The sequence below is a fragment of the Lutjanus erythropterus genome, chromosome 15 (genome assembly GCF_056507025.1).
Source record: "Lutjanus erythropterus isolate fLutEry1 chromosome 15, fLutEry1.hap2, whole genome shotgun sequence".
Taxonomy (NCBI): domain Eukaryota; kingdom Metazoa; phylum Chordata; class Actinopteri; order Lutjaniformes; family Lutjanidae; genus Lutjanus; species Lutjanus erythropterus.
In genome coordinates, this window is record NC_139331.1 from 16,404,616 (window position 1) to 16,420,727 (window position 16,112).

Sequence of the window (16,112 nt, forward strand, 5' to 3'; positions counted from 1 at the left end):
GCCCTATCAGACAGTTTAGAATTTGTTCTCAACTGGAACTGGTTCTCAATTCCCATCCCTAGTTGTGCGTGAAGCAAAAGACACTTTGAAATCTGATTTGAGCATCCCGACTGAGACAAGTCAATCCAGTTGAAATCGCATTTCAAACCTCCACATGTGACTGGGATCTGATTTGCAAAAATCACAGTCAAGCTTTTGTGTTTTTTTTTTTGCTTTCAAACTTTGTAAAAGTCGATCTGGATACAACCTGGGTGTGCCAAAATAACAGATTTGGACCGGCAGTCTTAACAAGGCCTTAATGTAAACCCACAGTCGTGCAATAATGGGGTTAATACAGGATATGGTCACTGAAATATTTGTGGCCCAGACATATTGGTCTTGGTCGATACTGTTTCTGCTGCTTGTCAAGGAAGTTTGATAAGCTTGTCTGGATATGAATAATGAGGCTGGGTCTAAATGTAGGCAGCAAAACAAATGTAGTGGTTTTGATAAGAACAAGACTTTTTTGGAGACAGATTAAGAGTTCAGTCTGGATGTTGCCAAGCCATCAAGTTCAGGTTAATTTAGCCATTGTTCGAGAATATGACAAACTGGAATTTGTCCACATTTATACACACCAAGGTCTGACTTTTTACTCATGTTTGTGTACCGTATTTTCTGCATCACTGTCAACATCCAGACTTCAGTTGCTGTTTATAGCTTTTAGCGTTTTAGGGATGAATCTGTGGGGGAGAAGGTTGATCAGTGTGTTTAAAGTGACCATTAACTTGACATTCAAGATCTGTATGTGTTAATGAACCGCAGGGTTAAAGCATGTTTTTACTTTTGTACGTTTGTGTCTGAGGATGACAGTTATGGAGCTTTTGCTGTACAATTTTATCCTTCCTGTCCAATCTGATGATTTGTCTTCAAACAGTGTCCATATAATCAGAATCAGCTCATGAATTCCAGTTGATTACAAACAAAAAGGTCAGCATTGTGGCTCAGAATTAGAATTTTTCTAGTTTTTAGTACCAAGGCATGATTGCTCTCGATTGAACTGTTAGTAGGAGATTATTAAAACACAGAAATAGAGATGGATCCATGTTTCTGACTGTAAGAAGATGACAGAAAGACTGATTTCAACTTAGTCATGAATGTTAATGAACCACCGAGATGGAAGAAGCTCATCCTGATATCGCACAAAGCTTCAGCTCGTGGGCTCACCTTGCCTCCCACTACACGCTAATCTCTCCACGCCTTCTCTTCTTGGGTGTGAAATCCTCCGTCACCTGGCTGCTGTGTGGCTGTGAAAGAAGTTCTCTGCTGCTTTGCTGTGTGAATGCAGTTATACCAGTCTCTGGAGTGAAACTGGATAAAAAATGGAAAAAATACATAAATAATAAAAAAAAACAAAAAACAAGGTGCCTGTAGTTTCCAGTGGAAGGTTTTTAGCTAGAAATCCTGACTTTATATTTCATATCAAGATTGAGAGAAAAGATGGTTTAAATTTTCTAATTCTTTACTGAAAGTTGTGATAAAAAATATTGTATGAAAAGAGTAAATGTTTGATCTATACTTGTCATGTGGCTCTGTGTCGTTTTATGTGTGTGATGGCAGACTGTTAGAAATAAGGGTTCCAAAAAGGTTCCACTCAGAACTGTTTGCTCCTTTTTTTGAGAAAGGGTTCTACAATGATGGATCTTAAAAGATGCTCTCTCAGTTTAAACTAATTGTAACAGAAATATTTTTTCCTCATCTGTAGCTTACAATATCAGTCTTTATAGAACCTTTGGAACATGAGGATTATAGGTGAAACCCTTACAAAATATATGTTTAGATTTCCCTCAGTGTGTTCTACATGAAACCCTTGGGATATAAAAGGGTTCTTTTTTTAGAACACCCTGGTCAGATTTAGATTAAACCCTTAGGATATAAAAGGGTTCTTTTTTAGAACACCCTGGTCAAGTTTTAGATTAAACCCTTGGAATATTAAAGGGTCCTCGGTCGAACACCCTGAGTGGGTTCTAAATGAAGGTCTTCGAATATAAAATGCTTCTCAGTAGAACCCCCAGTGTGGGTTCTAAATGAAACCCTTAAAGTGGAAAAAGGTTCTTGGTAGAACACCATGGTCAGGTTGTAAAAGAAACCCTTGGGATATAAAAGGGTTCTCAGGAGAACACCCTGGATGGGTGGGTTCTAGATGAAAGCCTTGGGATATAAAAGGATTGTTGGTAGCACCCTTAGAAGATGACAAGGTTCTGGATAGAGCCCCAAGAGATCGGTGGAACCTTTACACCATAGAAGAATTCTTTGTGGGTCCTTTTTTACAAAATAAACTTTGCTTCTTGAATTGGTTCCGCTGAAGACACTTGGAAACTTGGTGTACTCTAATGAAGCAGCCCGCATTTCCACCAGTTTTGAGTAGAACCATTGTAATCATGGGTGTCATCAGCAATCCACAAGAACCTGTGGAACATGACACGCCCACTTTGGGTCCTAAGGAAAACCTGGTATTTTTTGGTTCCAGCTGAAAACCAACCTATATTCTGAAAGGGATACAAGTGGAATCATAATGAAAAGGTTCTACCAGGAACTAAATAGTGTTCTTGTATGGGGAAGAACCCTTTATGGTTCTAGTTAGTACTTTTACTTTGAAGAGTGTAATACTGAATCTGTTTAGAAGGACTCTTTGGTGAATCAGTGTGTGAGTCCTGTTAAAGAAACCCAGACTGTGTCCATGTAGGTGAAGCAGACTGAACGTACAGTACAGAGACGCAGAGACGGAGAGGTTGTCTTCCTTATTTAGCAATGTCTTGGCCAGCCTTAGAGGAACTGGCGGAGAGCCTGGGAAGTGAAAACACACACACAAATATTCAGAAAATATACACGTGTGTGTTTCAAAAATCCAGGCAAATGAATCGTGCCAGTGCTCAGGCACAGGAGAGTGACTTGTTTAGGTCGAGGGCACGTAGAAAGACACGTACAGATGCACGTTCCTCTCCCCACGTTCCTCCCTGACTCACTCTGACTGTCTGTGCTCAGGAAATCCTGTAAGCACACTTTTCCCCAAATTATTCCCAGCTTTTGTCATTCAGTGTTAAAGGGACAGTTCACCCCCCAAATAAAAAAATACAGTTTTTCTCTCACCTGTTTTGTAGTTATCGACCAGAAGGATGTCTTCCTTCTCTGCAGTGTATTGGAACTGCCAACCGTATCACCGCACAGAAGGAAACATGCATCTACGCATGGACAAAAGGTTACAGGTTCTCATGCTGTCACGAGCACGAGCCTGTCAGCCATAAGTAGATGCACGTCCCCCTCTACACAGTGACGCGGTTGAGTCGTTTACATGAACCTGCTGTGGATTATCTTAAGTGACCAGGTCATGATTTCTGCTTTGAGCACCACAGGCCGAGCGCCATCTAGTTCCATTACATTGAAAAGCCTGACATCTCTATGGCCGATATCTCCAAAACTCTGCAGCTCACACCAAAACAGTTTTGTTGAATTAATAGCACCACAGGTAGGAGGTAAAAATACCGTGTCAAAAATCATGAAGGGAATTTAGTGGAATCAAGTAATCTTTTCTCATTAACTTAACATAAATATAAAAGTCTAGTTATTCAAGTAAATTAAGCATTCATTTTCCAGTATTTATTTTCAGAACACTTCTTATAAGTTCTTATAAACATGAGTTCTTGAGTTCATGACTTGAAATGGTAAGTTGAATGGATGTTATTGTACAGAGTTCAGTCATCTCATTAAATTAAGCTTGAAAGAAACATGATGAGCTCCAACAGGAGCAGCTGCATGTGACTGAACAGTCACAGTCAGCTGCTATCTAAAGCTTATCGACGTGTATTCTCAAATACAACTGAAGTAATATCAAGTTTATTTTACTAGAATAGTTCATTTGTTTTGAATGATTACAAAATTATTGCAACTATGTATTTTCATATTCAGTCAACTTAAAATTTTAAGCAAGCTAACTAACTTTTTTAAGTTAAATTTATTTTTACAGTATATGTATTTTTAAGTTGGTGTGAAGTGTCCCTTTAAACTCACAGCAGGCTGTTGTAATTCTCTTCAGTGACCAGGGCATGGCGCTGTCGTGTTTCCACACAGTGACTAACAGGTCATAAAGCTCCTCAAATAACTGACATCATCCCAATGAAAGAATAAACATAAAGCAGCCTGAAGCAGCAGACAGACAATTATATGAATCTCAGCTGGCTGCATTCACTGTAACATGTTTAATATGTCATTTCTGCTTCATTAGAAAATATCCTGTGAGCAGAGGCGGGAGAAATTAGAGTGGGAAATGATTACACAAAGCAACAGCGGTCATTAGGCACATGCTGACTCATATATGGTGTTTATAGGTCTGTGTGTCTAACCCAGTAGAGATAGTTTGGCTAATTTGAAGTGGAGTTGTATGAGGTACTTATCAATACTGGTCAGCACACCCCTAGTTTGGAGAAACAAAGAGGAGTACCAGCATGGAAGCTAAGCAATGGACTTTTTTTTTTTTTACTTTTTCTGCTTTACTTTGCCACCGTAGGCAAAATCACTCATTTTGCCTTGTACATTTAAATCACTTTACCTTGCAGAACACAAGAGGTGCTGTTCTTCTGCTGCCTCGGTTTCTTAGTTTTATTTGAGTTATTGTGCGACTTGGTGACTCTGAACATTTTAAAACACTAAGCGTCACACAATAACACAAACAAACTAACAGATCTGGGCAGCAGTATACCAACAACTCCTGTTTTCTGCAAGATAAAAATATAAATTTTGACTGTAAAGTTTGGTTGGTTTGGAGAGAGTGGTATTTAGCTTACATAACGACGCTTTCCAGTTCGAAAGAACTGTCTGATGGCAAAGTAAAGCGGTGGAAATATTCTAAATATAACTTACACTTGACACAACTGATATTGTATTTTTAGATAGACATTTTTTTTAAGTCCATAGCAGTGCGTAGCTTAGCTTCTGTCCTGGTGCCCCTGTCTGCTTCTTCTAATTGGAGGTGTGACAACTGGCATCTACAGAAGGTAATACACTGACTATCAACAAGTAACTCATACATACGTGTTCCTTTAAATGCATTTTGCACAGCATGGATTTAATATTCTTATGGAACCATAAGCTTGCCAAGATCATCATGCAATTTCATTAATTCCAGTTTAATACCATCTGTTGGCTTCCCAGAATACTTTTTCGGAACTGTTTTCTAGGAACCACGTTTGACTCCCAGATGGGTTTCTGAGAAACACACACACTAGCCTCCGAATATCTTAACCAAAGAGGTCAGGCCTCGAGATAATTTATAAGCTGATGACCGTATTTGATCTAGTTTGGGTCCCGGCTGTTGTCGCTGTGTTACATCTTGATGACCTGAATGTGTTTAGACGTTGCAACTTGCTGAGCTGAGATGGAAACAACTCGGCTCTGGGTGTGTTTACACTACGGAGCGGATGGTGGGAGTGTTAGGGGGGATGTTGTGCACCTACAGGAGTCGTCTGGTCAGAAAGAGTGAGCTGTGAAAAATCCTTATTTGGTGAGAGAGGAGAGTCAGCAAGTCTGTCTGGGATCAATCCTTGAAGACAGACACACTTACATCAATAACTTTAATTACCAGTTTCCTTCAGTGTGATTTGCATCTCGTCTGTCCTCATCACCAGCATCCCCGTGCAGATGGTTAATGAGACTATTTTTATTATCACCATGGAAACTGATTTGATACAGTTTTAGTTTGGAGAGCTCAGGATGTGCACCTCTGAGCCTTTGATCGGTTAAACTCACTTTCTAACTGAAAGAAGAAACATGAATGAAGCGGCTCTAATCTCAGGAATCATCAAAATATGCTAGATTTACTTGATAGATTGTCACCGACTGCATTTTGTTTTTTACTTCTTCATGACTAATGAGAGATTCCCTCATTTGTTTGAGTGAACCAGCAATGGTGGTCATTGAGGCTTCAGCTCTACAACTGTTCTGTGTTTTGGGGAAGCTGGCAATTATGTCTAACCTCAGAATGATCTCTGCAGTGTCTGCTGGTGTATGATTGAGCAAATAGTGTCTTTTTCTCCCTCATTTCTGCTGGCTTGAACATCGAATCTGTCACATTTGATGGAAGAATTTTCATCCCAGTGTTTGTATTGGAACGAGAAGGTCAAGTTGATAAATTCCTTTTTTCCTCATGACCAACATTTTTCAGAAAATCTTATAGAAATGCATCCATTTTAGGTGTAACCTGCTGTCAGTTAACTGAAGAACTAGTTACATTTTCTATTAAAAGACCTTTTTTCACAGCAGCCATATTGATATGAAATAGTGGAGTAAACACAGGTGTTACCAATGATACTAATTAATCTCCCACTGCAGCAGAGCCTCTCCAGTGATGCACAACAGCAGCACCCTGACTATGTTTGACCTGAATTAGTATCATTGGTAACACCTGTGTTTACTCTAATATTACATGTCAATATGGCTTCTGTGAAAAAGGTCTATTATAGAAGTCCACAGCTGCAACCCAGTGGCACAGCAAGGTGGTGCAGGGGCTAAATGCTAATGTCGACATGCTAACATGCTGTTTAGCCTGTCATATTTACCATTGCTGTGTCAATTTTCGTACCTCATACGAAGTGCAGTGCGATTACTGGGATGCTGTACTCAAAACAGCCAAAAAGTTGAGTGTGGGAAAACTCGACGCTTGGAAAGTGTCCAGCCTTCTTGTCTACGAAGTGGAAGAGGCGGGGCTACCGAACTTGAGAACATGGTGGCCCAGGTGGCTGAGGAAGCAGCAGCAGGGACTACAGAGGCTGCGGTGAACACCAAATCATCCAGATATAAATCATGCATATATTTTTATGAATAAGTACCACTATACTGTTGTCATATTGAAGCCACCAATGTGTTTATTTGGTTATGTTTGTAAAAATTTGGTACCACAAATGTATATATATACAAATACTGTGGGTGGCAGTAAAGCTCTGCCCAGCTTTAGTTTGCCCACGAAAAAGAAGCTGAGATTGGCATTGCTGTGAGGTCACAACGTCCTTCCTTGCTTTGAGACAAATTGACTTGTCGAAATTCATGCAGTGCGCTGTGATCACATAGCGTGCCAAGTGTAATCAAACAGAGAAATCTGAACTAAGACCGCTCATGTTAAAAAATATAGAATTTGTCAGGAAACACACATTAACATGAATCCAACCGATTATAAACAAAGATTTCTTGGCCTATTTGGTTAAAAAAAAAATCACCAGTGCAGCATGGCACCTATCCATAATGGTGAACTGGCTAGCTACATATTAGCTACGTATTATTAAAACATGTTGACCAATCAGTTGTATTAATGTCCCAAGTGTACAGACACTCTTGTGATTGTTTTGTAACTCCATGGGCAAGAGACTCTGACAGCCCTCCATCTCAGAAACCACCGTTGAAGGTGCAGAGGGTGAGGCTAATGCGCCTAATATTAGCCATGCTACAACTGTTGATGACTCAGCAGCTATGGGTGGGCACAAACAAGAGAAGGCTCAAAAATATTCAGTGCAATATATGTAGTTGCTAAGGGATCCATGGCCTGAAAAACACCGGAGAAGAAGGGGGGTCTGAATGTCTGCCAAATTTCTGTAGTTGTTGAGACATTTAACTCAGAACCACAAATGTCAACTTCATGGTGATGCTTGCAAATTCATGAGGATTTTTCCAATGACGTCCACAGCAGTTGACACAATAGGCTAATTTTTGAGATTTTTCGGTCTTGATGAGATTAGTGGACCAGCTGACAAACATTGCCATCCCTGGAGCTGCACCACCACCAGTGTGGTTAAAGATTGTGTTTAAACAGATGAGTCATCAGTGGTGCTTGAGAAGCCATGAAGTGCTCTCCATGCTCACTGAAAAAAAGACTAGCTTCTGAAAAAAGCTTAAAAAAGAAAGAAAGAAAGAAAGAAAATAAGTCTGATAAACAAACTGCCAAACTTTTTGCAGCAAAAGGAAATATGAAAAACGTCAAAGAGACCACAGCACTGACAGTTTCCATGTCATGGTCTGTAGGAAGCTCAGTATTCAGAATGGTATGTTTATTCATGAATCAGATGTGGAGTCACACATCATGTATTTACATTATAAATGTGCACATATCGAATCCTACAAGGACAAGTGCTACTCTGTGAACAGTGACCGGGGATTTCCTCAGTATCACAGAGTAAACACTCTGCTCATGTCTGTCTGACTCAGTGGACGAATCCCTCAAAACTGATACTTATTCACATTAAAACATGCACAATTCAATCATGAGTAATCAGTAATTAGAACCAAAACTTTTTTAATTGCAAGATTTTTTTTTTTATCAGTCACCTCAAATGGCTTAAAATAAAAGCAATTTTTCACAGAACTATAAGCTACAATCTTAAAATAGTCAAGTCAGTGTGTGTGTGTGTGTGTGTGTGTGTGTGTGTGTGTGTGTGTGTGTGTGTGTGTTACTCTATTCAATGACTTCACACGAAAGCTATGCATGCAGGGAACTGTACATGGCAGTATGTTCATTCTACAATCGAAAAGCTAACACAACACCACCATCATTTAAAAAATTACAGTGAGTGAATATTTCCCCTGAAACACAAAGCAGAATCAGGTTGATTATATTCAAGAGCCCAAATAACAATTTTAGACCTATAAATTGCACCCAAACCCAAACAAAGCAAAGAAAGTCCAGCATCACTGCTACAAAAAAAAATCATGGGAGAACACTGGTCATTTGTAAGGCATAACACATCATCACCATTATAGTCATCATCGTCATCATCATCAGTCTCACTCACAAACACTATACAACATATACACAGTCAGAACATAAAAACATCGGTGTTGTCATCCAAAGTACAGCAGTACTCTTAAAAAGGCATTTGGCTAAGATAATGAAGATAATTAAAACCTACAGGGATAATTTAAAAAAACCCAAAAACTAAAGAGTCACGTCACTGGATAAAATTTACATGTTGAATTATGCACATGAATTTCTGCAGAGGCACAACCAGTCCTGGGATTTCACCATAATATGTAGTAAATGCATCTCCTTTTTTTTCCCAGAAATGCTGCAGGGCATTCGCTGAATCTGTACCATATTTCACGAGAGGTAATAATCTGCATTTTTCTGTTTGTTTTACATGAACTGTAAGTAGCTTCTTTTTTTCTCAAATGGCCCAGTTGGAGCGCATTCAGTTAGTGACCCGAGCGCTCGTTTCCTGCAAACACACTGGCAGTGATTTCGATTTTAGTGCACCACTTTCCATTAGCTAAGGCTAGATGGTTTAATTCTTTCAGTTTAAGGCTGTTTGACTTTTTGATGCTCTTGGATATTTTTCAGGGAAGTGAGCCAATGATACAGTGCACGAGAAAGCTGATGTGGTATCATGGGAAAGGCTTTGTTTGGATCAACACTTCCAAGGCAGTTGTGTTAAATATTACAGCGTTTTGAGTCTTTTTGTCCATCATATGACCTACAAACCCCGTCATGTAGGTGTACTGTGGCCATAGCATATATTGTCCTTTATTGCACACTATGAATCAGACACACAAACACCCACACATTAATAGCCTATATACACAATGTACACAAACAGTGAATTCAACAACCTAATTGTCTGAATTTTATGTTAATCTCTACTGGTGTTTACAGTATGGACGCATGACCTTTATCGAACAAGTCAAAAATAGCTGTTCAAATGAGTCACAAATGTAAATGACATTACTGTAATTGTATCTTTGTCTTAATGTGACAGACAGACATGTGAGTACGGTTCCCCAGAGTGGGAACCTGTTAATTAGAATACAATGTTCTACTGACGTGTAATATCCCTCTGACACTGATTTACACATTTAAGAGGTGACAAAATTCAAATTAAATAATTATCAGGAGGCATGAGTCATTTTCAACACAGCCCTGTAATTTTAGGATGACACACATCTTGTGATCAGCAATGAAATGCAGCGTGTTAAAGATGTGTTTGCAATTACAGTAAAATATCGCCTGATAAGAAAAAGATACTGTACCTACAGTGATGGATGGGTTGTGAATACCTCAATTGAGATCAAGTATCTGAGCCATTTATAGTCATGTCACAGGCTCCAGTTGAAGACACATTAGCTCCACAGTCACTGCTCAAATAACTGCCGAGTCTGTGCTCAGTGACTGTTTAATGGAAATTGACCCTCACTTGCTCCCTGTTGAACCTCGGCTGACTTAGGCTTGTCTTGAAAGGAAAACTAAATTTTGAAGATGATTAAAACATGTTGCCGGGGGACCTGTAAAACTGATATAGGCCTAGTATATCTTAAGTTGCTAATGTTAGCAAAACATCAATAAAAACATTAAAAAATACATCTTATAGCTATTTTTTAGATTAGCAAAACATGCTGACTAGCCAGCTAACAGACTAGCTGGCTGTGCTTAGAAGAAAACCCTTGATTTGCAAAACTCTCGCAAGATTTATACGCGTTGTTGTTTCATTGTGCACTTTGGACAAAGTAAAAATGTTTTTGATGAGACAACGCTGTAGTTAAAATCTGGGTAGGTTTACAGGGACAGAAAAAAAATGGTTAAGGTTAGCAAAAGATCTTGATTTGGGTTAAAATGATCTCTCTCACAAGATTTTCCGCAAATCTTAAGTTCCTTTCTGGACAGCACCCTAACATTTGATGGGGGTTAGCTAGCTAGCCATTAGCTAGTGTTTTGTTAACATTAGCTATCAGATGTTTTCTTTAGGTGTTTTTGTCAACATTTTTGCTAACATTAGCAAACGTAAGTAATTTCTTTTGATACCAAGTAATAAGTAATGTAATATTATTACTTTTTCAGTCGAGCAGTAAGTAAAAAGTAACTTATTACACTTCCAGAGTAACTTGCCTAACACTGCACGCAACAGTACAGGAAGCTAGAAAAGGCAAAAGTGAACCAAGGTTCCTCAACAGTTAGTGGAGCATCATAAAAATGGGCGGGACTTAGGAAGTGTCAGTTCACTATGACTTTGTTGAATGTGACTCTGTACTGACTGACAGGTTATGTTTTTCTAGCTCTTTAGAGGAGATGGAACGTGTTTACAGTGAGAACTCTTGACAGAACTCTGTACCTTACTGAAGTAAACTGCTTTAAAGTAGAGTGGCAGCTGCACCAGGCAGCCAGTTCAAGGGCAGTGGAAACTGGTTACACTGGTTCTGGAAACACTGTTATCAGCCCAGTGACTTTAAATACACTTCTTACTGCAACCAATGTATGTCCAGGATTTGTGGATTTTTAAGTTGTTTTTTTTTTCTTTTTCAAAAAGCCAAAAATACAGAAACAAATTTAGCAAATAAACATCTTAATTTTTTCACATAGTCCTGGCAACACATCGTCCTTCCTTCTTCATTCACACCATCTTATCATGCAGTCTGGTCTACAAGTTTTTACAGATGTATGTTTTTTGTCAAATAGATCAAATCAAAATTATCAAAAGACAGAATTCAAAAATCACTGTTATAATTACTCAACAAAGTACAAACACTTCTTATCCACTGTATTTCTTGTGACTGTACAGTTATAGTCTCTTTCCTGTCTTCCTGGTTCCACCGACTTAAAATGTAACTGTGGCCTGGTGTCAACCAATCAGCAGCATCCGTTCAGACGTCAGCTGATTCTCTCCTTGTTGTGGCTAATTGATTTTCATGTCTCTGCTCCTCTCTGTCATCCAGCGTTTGAAAGGCAGACAGCTACAGGTCATCACAAAGGTAAAGGTCACCATCAAGAAGCTTCAGGGAGGTTAAAGAGGTCAAACTGTGATCAATCATCAGACTCGAGAGTTGACTTCTCTCAGACATCCTGAGGAAGACCCTGGTCTCTGTAGCCTGAAGAAGTGTGAATGTGGAAAAGCAGACAGAAGGAGAGGGATTTGGAGATGAAAAACAAGAAAGACTTTAATGCTTGAGGAAATAACAATTACAAAATCTATTATATGGCTTTGATGGCACCCAGTAAAGAGGGGTTTAAAGAGCGACATGAAACATGAGCAGCATTGCTAAACATTTATTTTGAACTTTTGACAATAATTGCCTCTCTCCATTTCATTTATTTGAGAGGATTGAAACCAAAGAGGCTGGCAGCATCCAAAAAGGAGCTGGCCTGCAACATTAGGAGCTAATGCTTTATCAAGTATTGGCTGAGAGGGTCCAGCCATTACACCAGCTTCCCGAAAAAGGAAAACAATACTACTCTGGTTTGTACTGTGGTTTCAAAGAGCATCTCAAAGCCCATCCCAAAAGCCCAACCCCATCAAACCTGTCTTTAGGCTATTTAATGTAAGCGTTAATTTGCAACTCGTGTGAGGATGTTAGCTACAGTTTTTGGGTTCAGGGTGGGGGATGATAGATAGACCTGGCAACTCAAAACTTAACAATTAACCAGCCTTTTAAGCATTCGTTTTGTTCAAAGGTCTAATGATGTGATGTTAAAGGTCAAAGTAAGTGCTTTAATATTACAGATATTAAGTGTCATCACTCATATTTTTTAATGTAAAACGTCTAGTTTTATCAGTAACACGGTGATGTCAGAAGCTTAATAACCAGTAGGAAAATTTCCGCACCGTGGCATCCTGAGCACACATGTACGTGCACATGCATTCAGATTCACTGATATGCAGTCCTGCTGACAGCTTGACACTGATCAACAGTTGGTAGCAGTTAGATGCCAAGAAACTGAGCAACGCACCAGCAAAGGCAGAGATGAAAAATACTGATACCAAGTAAACATGGATGTAAAGCCTGTAAGTTTCAAATTCTTTCAAAAACTGCTTTAACAATTTTATTTTATGAGGATGGAAATATTTTTTCAACCTCACAGACAATAAAGGAAACATAACTGTTTAGACAAAGATATTGCAGGACACCTTTAAAGTAATCTTAGCAGTTACTTTGACTGCTAAATATGAAGTTTAATATGTGATTACACACACACCACCCACCTTTATCAGTGAATGGAGATTGTTTAGTGGTTGTGGAGCTTTCACTCTTAATAATCAATACTACATGGCCTGCATCATCAGACAGAACAACTGCTGATGAAGACTGAAGCTTTGGAGCTAGCTAATAGGTGAACCTTGGGTTTGTATTTATTTCCAAGGTCCAGAATGACCTTTGATACATAACGTTTGAGCAGACATGGACAGGAAATGACAGAGCCATCTCCACGTCAGTTCAGCCATGGTGAACTCCAGCCTGTGGCTGAAAGCTTGTGCGCTAGAAAGCTATTTCCAAGGTCATGACTGAAATTTAATGCTTGAGCTCATGAGATTTCATCTGACTTTGTGAAGAAACCAAACATAATATGTAATTTTGATGTGCCTCAGATAAAAGATCATGAGAAAGTTCTAAATGAGTGTTATTATAAGAATTTCTAAGCCTGGGAAATGTGGTTATTTGTTTTGGCTTTCTTTATATTTAAGTTAAATCTAGTAGATCTGGCCATTCACTATTCCTGTGATGTGCTTCTGCATCATTCGACAATTTTATCAAGCCACTGTAGGACTGTTGGTGAGTGAGTAAAAGAGAAAACACCTACCGTCTGAAACTTTGGTTCATGAAGATGGAGAACAGAGGGAGGAGAGAACAGACAAGAGAGGCAGTTAGTTTAATAGTTAGTTGATTGTATTAAAGTAACACAAAAAAGGCATTTTTGGACAATAAGAGACATTTCTAGTAACTTTCAAGGAAAAAGAAAAGGCTGACCTCGCCCTAATTCAGATACATTTCATGAAGAAATGAACACAAGTACAGTAACATGACTCTGGTTTGCTGGATCGATGAGCAGAGATAAGAAGACGGGAACAGAGGGAGACATGATGAGTAAAAAACTGAAAGCTGAAGAAGAAAATGAGGCGGGGAGGGAGACTGGGGGGTGGGCAGAGAGTGGGAGGAATAATGTGAGACAGAGAGAGGGAACAAGGATATGGCAAGATCAAATAGGAACAATCATTAGATAGAGAAAGAGGTAGAAGGGAGGCGATCAGTGGGAGGAAGATAATACCATGATCATTAGATATATGAAGAAAGAGAAGATGGGGAGAAGAAAAGACGAGTAGAGACGGAGGTATGGAAAGAAAGAAGACACTGATCATATGCAACACAGGCTCATTAGAGCGGGACAGAGAAAACTGATAATAAATATGCCACATTATCAGAGTGATTCATAGCATGGAGGATGAAAAAGGGAATAGCCATAGAAGAACCCAACTCCCGAAGCTACAAAGGCATGTATTGTGGTGATGAATAGTTGAATAATAATTGATCTGAGGAGCAAAGAACATGCATGATTTCACCCTGAGAAACTGGCTTTAGGTGCTAACAGGAAAATTGTTCTCATATCCAATATAAATATTCAATAAGCTGCTGACTGCGAGCGCTAACAGGAATATGGATTTTAGCAGCAACAGTTGAATATGACGTGTGCCCAGAGGCCTGAAAAACAGGGGGGGGGGGCAGTGAACAAAAACACACCAGGAGGGGCTGCTCACTCCCACACACACAATTACTGCACCTCATACACACAAACGCACTCAGACACACACATCCTTGCAGGCATGTGTGAGCTAACACACATTTGGTTGCACGCACAGGCAGCAATTACCTCACATGGGCACACTCGCACTCACAAAGGAGACAGTGCTGTGTTAATTCAAAGGCTGCTTCAGTGCAATGAGAGAACGGTACGTCTGTGTGCGAGTGTGTGTGTGTGGTTGTCTATGTGTTCGTACACTTGTTCATGCATCAGTGCCTAAGGAGAAGACTCTACTTTCTGACAGAGAAGGCAGTAAAATTACCCAACCTCTCAGTCTCTGTTCTCTGCATCTACCTCAGTTTATTTCTTTCTTTCTTGCCTCTGATGTTTTTGCAAGAACCATATAAAACCCTTTATACAAATGAGTGCTGAGGTGCGGCTGGCGGAATTTTATTCTATATTTTTATTATTGTCGACAAATCCCATCAAACAACACACTCTTTTCAATGTCAGATTAACTACTTTTGGTGGAAAATGGGACTCATGCATCAATTTTTCTTATTTGCCTCTTACGTGTTGCAGTAAGAGGAAAATGAGAAAATCCTATGTGGAATTCAATGTGCCAAGTCAGACAGCCAAGTCTGCTCTTACCCACCTGAGTATGTTAATGAACCATGTTTGATCTTAAACTGGATACCCGTGCCAGGAAGTTTGCAATTAGCATATAAAAATACCCCAACAAACCCATATAAGGGCAACAGGCTTAAGTGCTGTGTGCAAACCACAAACCAGCAAGCCACTGACATTTGGCAGATGACATTAAACTCCAACAAAGGCATGAAAAGTAAAGGAGATGCCATTGAATGACAGCAAAAAAAAAAAAAAAAAAAATCCCACAACTTTTTAACAGACGTGGACGAGCACTGGAGCACAAAATGTAGTGTGTTTGAATGGAGTGTGTACGAAAGTACGGGACAAAATTGCATCCTGTAATGATTCAGTAAGGGACAGTGTCTTTTATTTTTCAATACAGGACAGTCCTGTATTATATGCGATGGGTGGCAACAAGAGGCTGACATTTTACGGAAATCCCCATGGGATGTCCCAGGACGGCATCAGAAAATAGTCAATGCGAGCGGGCAGACTTGGGAATCATATTAAATTAGTTCTGTTTTTAGAATATATAAATATGCAGTTCTAGAAGGAATAAAGTCTTTGTTTTATTAATTTTGAATATAATGCTAGCTGTTCTGCTATCTGTTTTTATTCTTTTTTTATTGTACTGTACATATGTGGACTGTGGAGTGACAGGAACAGGATGGGACAGGACTCATTCTTCTGGGATTGGGATAGGATAGAAGAAGGATGGGACAAGACTGAAAATCCACTGAAAAAAATCTGTCACCCTAGTTTTTTTTTCCTGCCTTCAAGTTATATTAAATTAAAACATAAACCATTTTGTTTCCTGATGTGGTCAGGGTAGAAGTATATGTCTCATGGACTAGCTGTGGTTGAACAAAACCCAATTTTTGTTTAAAAGCTAATAGTTTTCTAAAGCAGCTGGGCACTGCAAAGAAAATGTTACTCAAACAGGAGC